This window comes from Camellia sinensis, chromosome 13 (assembly GCF_055761805.1).
Source record: "Camellia sinensis isolate YWXY chromosome 13, ASM5576180v1, whole genome shotgun sequence".
Taxonomy (NCBI): Eukaryota; Viridiplantae; Streptophyta; class Magnoliopsida; order Ericales; family Theaceae; genus Camellia; species Camellia sinensis.
In genome coordinates this window covers 137,295,980-137,304,613 of record NC_138973.1, presented here as the reverse complement: position 1 = coordinate 137,304,613, position 8,634 = coordinate 137,295,980, and positions in this window count along the sequence as shown.

Genomic DNA, 8,634 nt, shown 5'->3' with positions numbered 1-8,634 from the left:
CATGATTCTTTTTGCAAGCTTCCGGATCAAAACAAGACTTTCTTGAAGAACACATGAATGCCATTTTCTCTTTCTAAAATCGAACTTCAAAACGATGCATGGCTTACAAATCGTTTTCAATCATGCAATGTAATAACATAAACATAAAGAACATCACGAGTAGATCAAGAATCTAACCTTAGAACGCGGATCTAACGGTTGGATCCCTAGAAATCAAGCTTGAAGATCTACTTCCTCACTCTAAAACTCTTTCTTCCTCCTAGAGCTTCTCTCTTTACAAGACAAGGTTATGACACCAAATGATAGTTTTCTATACCCGGTTCTGGGGTTAACCCTCTGCTGAGACACGTGGCGGCGACTGGTTGGGTTCATCCTGAAAAGGTGGCTGACAGACCAGACAAAGCATGGTGGAAGGGTGTTCAACAAGCAAAGCGGTATGGGCTCTCTGACGGGGCAATGACATCGGCTGATAACAAGGCGTATCTATCACGCTACACGGAATGGTACCCCGGCAAGGGGTGACATCGGCTAACCAAGGACTTCGGCAACTAAGGTGACAATGACCTCGGCTAGGAAGGACAATACTTGACTAAGCTGTGCCACATCTTGGCCTAGATGCACCACACCTCGGCCTAGGTCATACCACTCCAGGACGAGATCACTTGCGTGCAAGGTAACATCTCGGCTAATATGGTCAAGGCAAGGACGGAGGTCAACAAGGGGTTCCAAGATATTATTACTAGACTAAGGGATGACCTCGGCTAGGAATAACATCGGCTAGCATAACTCAGGCAAGGCGCGACCTAAGTTTCACATCAAGGAAGGAGCAAGACAAGCATACTACACTTAGACAAATCACAAGGCTTCAAACAAGGCATGGATCACATTAGCTCAAACGAAACAAATCACAACATACACATGCAAGCTAAACAAGTCATAATCATACCGATGCTCATGAACATGATGAGGACATGAAATGTGGGTTCCTACAGTCTACCCTCCTTAAAGAAGTTTGATCCCCAAACTTAAGTTACCTTGTCCTACGAATAACTCCGGGTAACGGAACTTCATCTCCTCTTCCTTTTCCCATGTGGCCTCCTCGCCATAATGCTTCTCCCATTCGATTTTCACCATTGATATCGACTTGTTTCTCAACTGCCTCACTTGTCTGTCGATAATTCTCTTCGGCTTCTCTTCGTAGCCCAAGTCTTCATTAACTACAACTCCGGAGTAATCTATTACATGCAGTGGGTCTCGGATATATTTTCTCAGCATTGAAACATGGAACACACTGTGGACTTGGCTCAAATCTGGCGGCAAGGCGAGTCTGTAAGCAACGGTGTTAACTTTCTCCAGAATTTCAAACGGCCCAATATATCGGGGTGCAAGTTTACCCTTCTTCCCAAATCTCGAAACTCCTGTCATCGGCGAGACCTTCAAAAACACATGATCCCCAATTTCAAATTCTAACTCCCTCCTTCTTTGGTCGGCATAACACTTCTGTCGACTCTGTGCAGTTTTAATCCTCTACTGAATGAGTTTGATCTTTTCAGTTGTCACCTGAACCAACTCGGGGCCAATTAGAGCTTTGTCTCCTACTTCAGTCCAACATATCGGCGATCTGCACTCCCTTCCATACAAAGCTTCATACGGCGCCATGCCTATGCTGGCTTGATAACTGTTGTTGTACGCGAACTCTACTAATGGCAAATGCGATTCCCAACTTCCCCGGAAATCCAACACGCACAGTCTGAGCATGTCTTCGAGTGTCTGAATCGTTCTTTCTGTCTGCCCGTCGGTCTGAGGGTGAAAGGCTGTGCTAAACCTCAACTCTGTTCCCAAGGCTCCTTGTAGACTCTGCCAAAATCTAGAAACGAACTTCGGATCTCGGTCTGACACAATGGACTTCGGCACACCATGAAGCCTAACGATCTCATTCATGTACAATTCGGCAAGTCGGTCGGCATTGAATGTGGTCTTGACAGGCAGAAAGTGAGCTGACTTAGTAAACCTGTCGACTATAACCCAGATGGAATCCATACCTCTCTGCGTCCTCGGCAAACCCACTACGAAATCCATGGAGATGTGCTCCCATTTCCACTCAGGAATTGACAAGGGTTGAAGAAGTCCTGCCGGTCTCTGGTGTTCTGCCTTCACTTGCTGGCAATACAGACACTGAAATACAAACTCGGCTATCTCTCTTTTCATGTTTGGCCACCAGAAGGTCCGCTTTACGTCCTGATACATCTTGGTGCTCCCTGGATGAATGGCAAACTTGGAACTATGGGCCTCTTGTAAAATCTTCCTTTTCAACTCTGGTACATCGGCCACGCACAATCTTCCTTCAAACTTAAGCACTTGATTCTCCATAGTGTATCCCGGCCTCGGCTTGGTGACGAATTCATCAATTACCTTCTTGAGGAATTTATCCTCCCTCTGTCTGGTCTTCACTCCCTCAATGATGGCCGGTTCCACCGAAATCGCTGTCAGGCACGCCAAACTTCCAACTAACTTCCTGCTCAATGCGTCGGCTACGGAATTTGCCTTACCTGGGTGATACTGAATCTGTATGTCATAATCCTTCAGTAGCTCGAGCCATCTTCTCTGCCTCATATTTAACTCTTTCTGAGTGAACAGGTACTTCAGACTCTTGTGGTCGGTGAAAACTTGGCAAGATGTACCATACAAGTAATGGCGCCATATCTTCAAAGCAAAAATCACGGCAGCTAGCTCCAGATCATGGGTGGGATAATTCTTTTCATTGGGCTTCAACTGACGAGACGCGTACGCTATGACTTTACCTTCTTGCATTAACACGCAACCCAAACCTTTATGTGAAGCATCACTGTAAACCTGAAATTCCTCATTAGCTGATGGTAGTACCAGAATTGGTGCTGTAACTAACCTCGTCTTCAGCTCCTGGAATGCTGATTCTCTTTCATTGGTCCATTCATAAGCTTCTCCCTTCTTGGTTAGTTGTGTCAAAGGCACTGCAATCCTTGAGAAATCCTTCACAAACTTCCTGTAATATCCTGCCAAACCCAGAAAACTACGAACCTCGGACACGTTGGTCGGCGTCGGCCAATTCACAATGGCTTCAATCTTACTGGGGTCAACTGATATACCGTCTTCATTAATCACATGTCCTAGAAATGAAATGCTGGAAAGCCAAAACTCGCATTTACTTAACTTGGCGTACAACTTCTTATCTCTCAAGGTTTGCAGGGCAAGTCTCAGATGATTCTCGTGTTCGTTCGTACTCCCAGAATAGATCAATATGTCGTCGATAAAAATAATGATAAACTCATCCAAGTACGGCTTAAAGACTCTGTTCATCAGGTCCATGAACGCGGCTGGGGCATTGGTTACTCCGAAAGGCATTACCAAAAATTCGTAGTGGCCGTATCTTGTCCGAAAAGCAGTTTTCTCAATGTCCTCGGCTTTAACCTTCAACTGGTGGTAGCCTGACCTAAGGTCAATCTTGGAAAAGACTCGTGCTCCTCGTAGTTGATCAAGCAAATCGTCAATTCTAGGCAATGGGTACTTGTTCTTGATGGTCACCTTATTAAGTTCTCTGTAGTCAATGCAAAGACGAAGTGTGCCATCCTTTTTCTTAACAAATAGTACGGGCGCTCCCCACGGTGAAGTGCTCGGCCTAACAAATCCCTTGTCCAACAGTTCTTGTAATTGCGATTTCAGTTCTCTAAGTTCGGCTGGGGCCATTCTGTAGGGTGTCTTGGAGATGGGTTGTGTTCCTGTCAAGATGTCCACAGTAAACTCTATTTCCCTATCGACGAGGTGGCCAGGCAACTCATTCGGAAAGACGTCGGGAAATTCCTTAACAACGGGTATGTCGGCTAACTCAACATTTCCATTCAGATCACTTAGTATACTGCATAAATAACCCTTACATCCTTTTTGGATCAACTTGTAGGCCTTCATGGATGAGATTAAGTAAGGTGGGGGTACTACTCCTTTACCCTGGAAAATTACCTCGGCTAGATCTGGGGTCTTCAGCGTGACGCTCTTAGTAACACAATTAATGGATGCATGATTCGCTACTAACCAATCCATCCCCAATATGACATCGAAATGGGTCATGCTCAAAGGCATCAAATCGACTAACAACTGTACACCCTCAATCATAACAACACACGCCCTATAAATGGATGCAACAATCATGTTTCTCCCAGATGGAATAGACACAGATAATACATAATCAAGGGGTTCTAATTCTCTATCCAACTTCTCGGCGAATAAGGTAGACACAAATGAATGCGTAGAACCCGAATCAATCAACACGTATGCATCTTGAGAACAAATTGAAATGGTACCTGATACCACTGCTTCAGTATTCTGAGCGTCTCCTGGCACCAATGCGAAAAGTCGGCCTTGCCTCGTCTGTACTCCCCCGATGTTAGTCCTCTGTGCGGAGCCCGAGGTGCTTCCATTCCTCTTCCCATCACTGGTCCTTGCTTTCGGGCAGTCCTTCACGCGATGGCCTATCTCGCCACACTCATAGCAAGCCCCTGTCGCCCAACGGCAGACCCCAAAATGTAGCTTCCCACAACTCGTACACAACGGCTTAGCATTTCCATCCTGATTTGAGTTACTGGAACTATCCACATTCACCTTCTTCTTGGCATTGAACGGAACTCGGCGATTGTCATAATTCTGTCTCTTCCTCTGGCCCTCACTTGAATTCTGGTATCGGTTCAAGTTAGCTTCAACTAAGATAGCCTTGTCTAGTACTCCAGCGTATGTCGGCATATTGAGCATGTTGACCCGGTCTTGTATCGGTCCACGCAACCCACTTTCAAACTTTCTCGCTTTCCGATAGTCGTCATCAACCATGTGAGGCGCATACCTCGCCAATTCGGTAAAGGCACGATCATACTCTGCCACTGTCTTGTTCCCCTGTGTCAGATTCTGGAACTCCGTGGTCTTTCGGTCTCGGACGCTAAGGGGAAAATGTTTGTTGTAGAATAACTCCAGGAATCTGGCCCAAGTCAAACCCGGATTACTTTCTCGAACCATCATCCACCACCTGCGGGCGTCGTCGTCTAACGTGAACGCTGCCAGAGATACCTTCTGAGCGTCCGTACTGGGGAAAATTTCAAACAGCTTCTCCATTTCTAAAACCCACGCCTCGGCTTTCATTGGTTCTATGCCCCCTTGGAATCTTGGCGGTTTCATTTTCTTGAACTCTCTGATCAGGGTTATCGTGTCGTTCCCATACAAAGCTTGCTGCGGGGGCACTTGTGGTACTGGAGGAGGTGGAGGCGGAGCTGCATATCGGCCATTGGTCTGCTCGGCCTGGGTAGAGGTGGTACCAGTATCCTGTGGCCTCGGTTGTCTCAGTTCACGAACCAAGCCTTCGACTAACCTTTCCAGTCTCTCCAACCTATCCTCGGAATGATCTCGGCCAACTGGAGGTCTACCTCTTCTCATGACGCTGGGGGTATGCAGGATGCGACACTTAAGCAAAATGAACAAAGGAACATGTATGCAAGAGAGTATGATCAGGTTGATGTAACAAAATGTTCATGCCAAGACGATGCACACCTTTTTCAAGTAGCAAGCAACATGATGCAATCCTAACATTCTTCTAAGGGACATCCTATGCTCTTTAGGACTCAAGTGTGTGAATAACGTACTATAAGGAATGCGTGCTCTGATACCATTCTGTCATGCCCCCAAACCGCCCCCAGTAGTTTGGAGCCGTGATGGCCAGTAATCCGTAATTACCGAAGGCCAACTTACAAGAATCACACACAATCAGAGTATTTATATAGGGGGGCTCACAAATGCGGAAGCAATAATTCAAGATACAAGTGGTCCATAAGAGCAGTGCATAAGTCAAATGAAATGACATACATCTTTATAAAGTCTTACAACTTAAATACAATAAGGAAATGAGGTACAAAACACATCTTGACCAAAAGGCTTCTCAAGCCGACATATACAAGTACAGATGAAAATTAAGCCGAGAAGCATGATCTTCAAGACGGTACAAAAAAATGCTAATCCAAAACATGTCGGCAAAGCACCCAAATCACATCGGCAATCACGTCTAGGCCTCAATGCCTTCTTGTTCATCACCTACATATATATAGAGAGGGTGAGCTTGGATACTCAGTGAATGATATTAGGAATAAAGGTTTTGCATGATTGATATCCAGGATTTCTTTCAAAACAATACATAGCATACTTTACAATCAAGAAGGAAAATCAAGTTCATTGCCGGCCTTTCAAGTTCTTTGGATGTTATTACATCTACTTAATACAAGAGGGTGATGACATTCCCAAGACAAGAGTGCAGTTGCATTATAGTCCCCTGCAACTAAGGATTTTCAAGACAAGCTGTGCTGCGAAAGTTTAGAGTCCTCTAGCACTAAGGACTGTCAAGACAAGCTGTGCTGCGAAAGTTAAGAGTCCTCTAGCACTAAGGACTGTCAAGACAAGAGTGCAGTTGCATTATAGTCCCCTGCAGCTAAGGACTTTCAAGACAAGAGTGCAGTTGCATTATAGTCCCCTGCAGCTAAGGACTTTCAAGAAATGTCATCAAAACAAGGTAGTGCTTGATATGCAATTAGGGATAGTCATTCATGCTAAATCAAATACTTTTCAAGTCAAGGCAAAACAAGATTTATCAAACAAGTGTAACATAACTTTATTAGAAATACCACTCACATAGTTTCTTCACACGTCGGGGTCGAGACAAGCCCAAGTCCTACAAATACAGGGCAAAGCCTTTTGAATGCACCTTCAACAAGTTTCGTATGTACACAAATGGTTTCAGAAAACATGCTGGGCACCAACCAGGTCTAGGCCGAGGTTCCACACCTCTTCGCCGAGGTGTGTTCCCGAGGGCCACATGCAAGGAAAAGAGGTCGGGAAACTCTGGGTTTCCCTCTGCTGATGAACATGAAGAACATGAGTGTGAAAACATGAAAAACTTGAATGTTCAATCATAATCCGTCATTACAAATCTGGGGTTTTCGTGCTATGAGTTTGAAAACATGGACCTGGGTACCCGGACCTGGAATTCTTGTGGAAATGAACACTAAAACATGATTCTTTTTGCAAGCTTCCGGATCAAAACAAGACTTTCTTGAAGAACACATGAATGCCATTTTCTCTTTCTAAAATCGAACTTCAAAACGATGCATGGCTTACAAATCGTTTTCAATCATGCAATGTAATAACATAAACATAAAGAACATCACGAGTAGATCAAGAATCTAACCTTAGAACGCGGATCTAACGGTTGGATCCCTAGAAATCAAGCTTGAAGATCTACTTCCTCACTCTAAAACTCTTTCTTCCTCCTAGAGCTTCTCTCTTTACAAGACAAGGTTATGACACCAAATGATAGTTTTCTATACCCGGTTCTGGGGTTAACCCTCTGCTGAGACACGTGGCGGCGACTGGTTGGGTTCATCCTGAAAAGGTGGCTGACAGACCAGACAAAGCATGGTGGAAGGGTGTTCAACAAGCAAAGCGGTATGGGCTCTCTGACGGGGCAATGACATCGGCTGATAACAAGGCGTATCTATCACGCTACACGGAATGGTACCCCGGCAAGGGGTGACATCGGCTAACCAAGGACTTCGGCAACTAAGGTGACAATGACCTCGGCTAGGAAGGACAACACTTGACTAAGCTGTGCCACATCTTGGCCTAGATGCACCACACCTCGGCCTAGGTCATACCACTCCAGGACGAGATCACTTGCGTGCAAGGTAACATCTCGGCTAATATGGTCAAGGCAAGGACGGAGGTCAACAAGGGGTTCCAAGATATTATTACTAGACTAAGGGATGACCTCGGCTAGGAATAACATCGGCTAGCATAACTCAGGCAAGGCGCGACCTAAGTTTCACATCAAGGAAGGAGCAAGACAAGCATACTACACTTAGACAAATCACAAGGCTTCAAACAAGGCATGGATCACATTAGCTCAAACGAAACAAATCACAACATACACATGCAAGCTAAACAAGTCATAATCATACCGATGCTCATGAACATGATGAGGACATGAAATGTGGGTTCCTACAAAGTGCCTAATGCATCGCATACAAAATGTCACTAGAGTAGGCTCGGCTAGTCTATGAATGACATGTGAAGATGCACAACTAACATGTATTCAATTCGGAATTTGAAATACAGATGTAGTTAGAATGATGCGCCGAGCCCGGTGCATGCAAAGCAAATGTGTGAATGCACGCATGCATTGCATAAGGTATGCTAATCTTTAAATATGCCCTAGTCTACCATCGTAAGCAGGTAAATAAAAAGGGAAGAAAGAAGTGGGGATTGGAAGACATACACCCCACTCACGCATGCTTATTACAGATTTTCCCTCGCGCGAAAGGACCAAATAAATAATACAAATTAATTAACTACGCAAGCTAATTAAATATTACAAATTTCTTAATCAGCTAACAAACTAATTAAGCTAGGAAAAACAGTAAACCGCCTCGGGAGGAGAGCCAGATGCAGCGCATGCTCAGGTCTTGCTCGGAAGTGCACCGCCATGCATAGTCTGCCTCTGTTTTCCCTGCTCTGCCTCTCTGAAGACTGCCAAAGTCTCAAGGATGCTTCTCTGGATACTGGGAACCACCACCG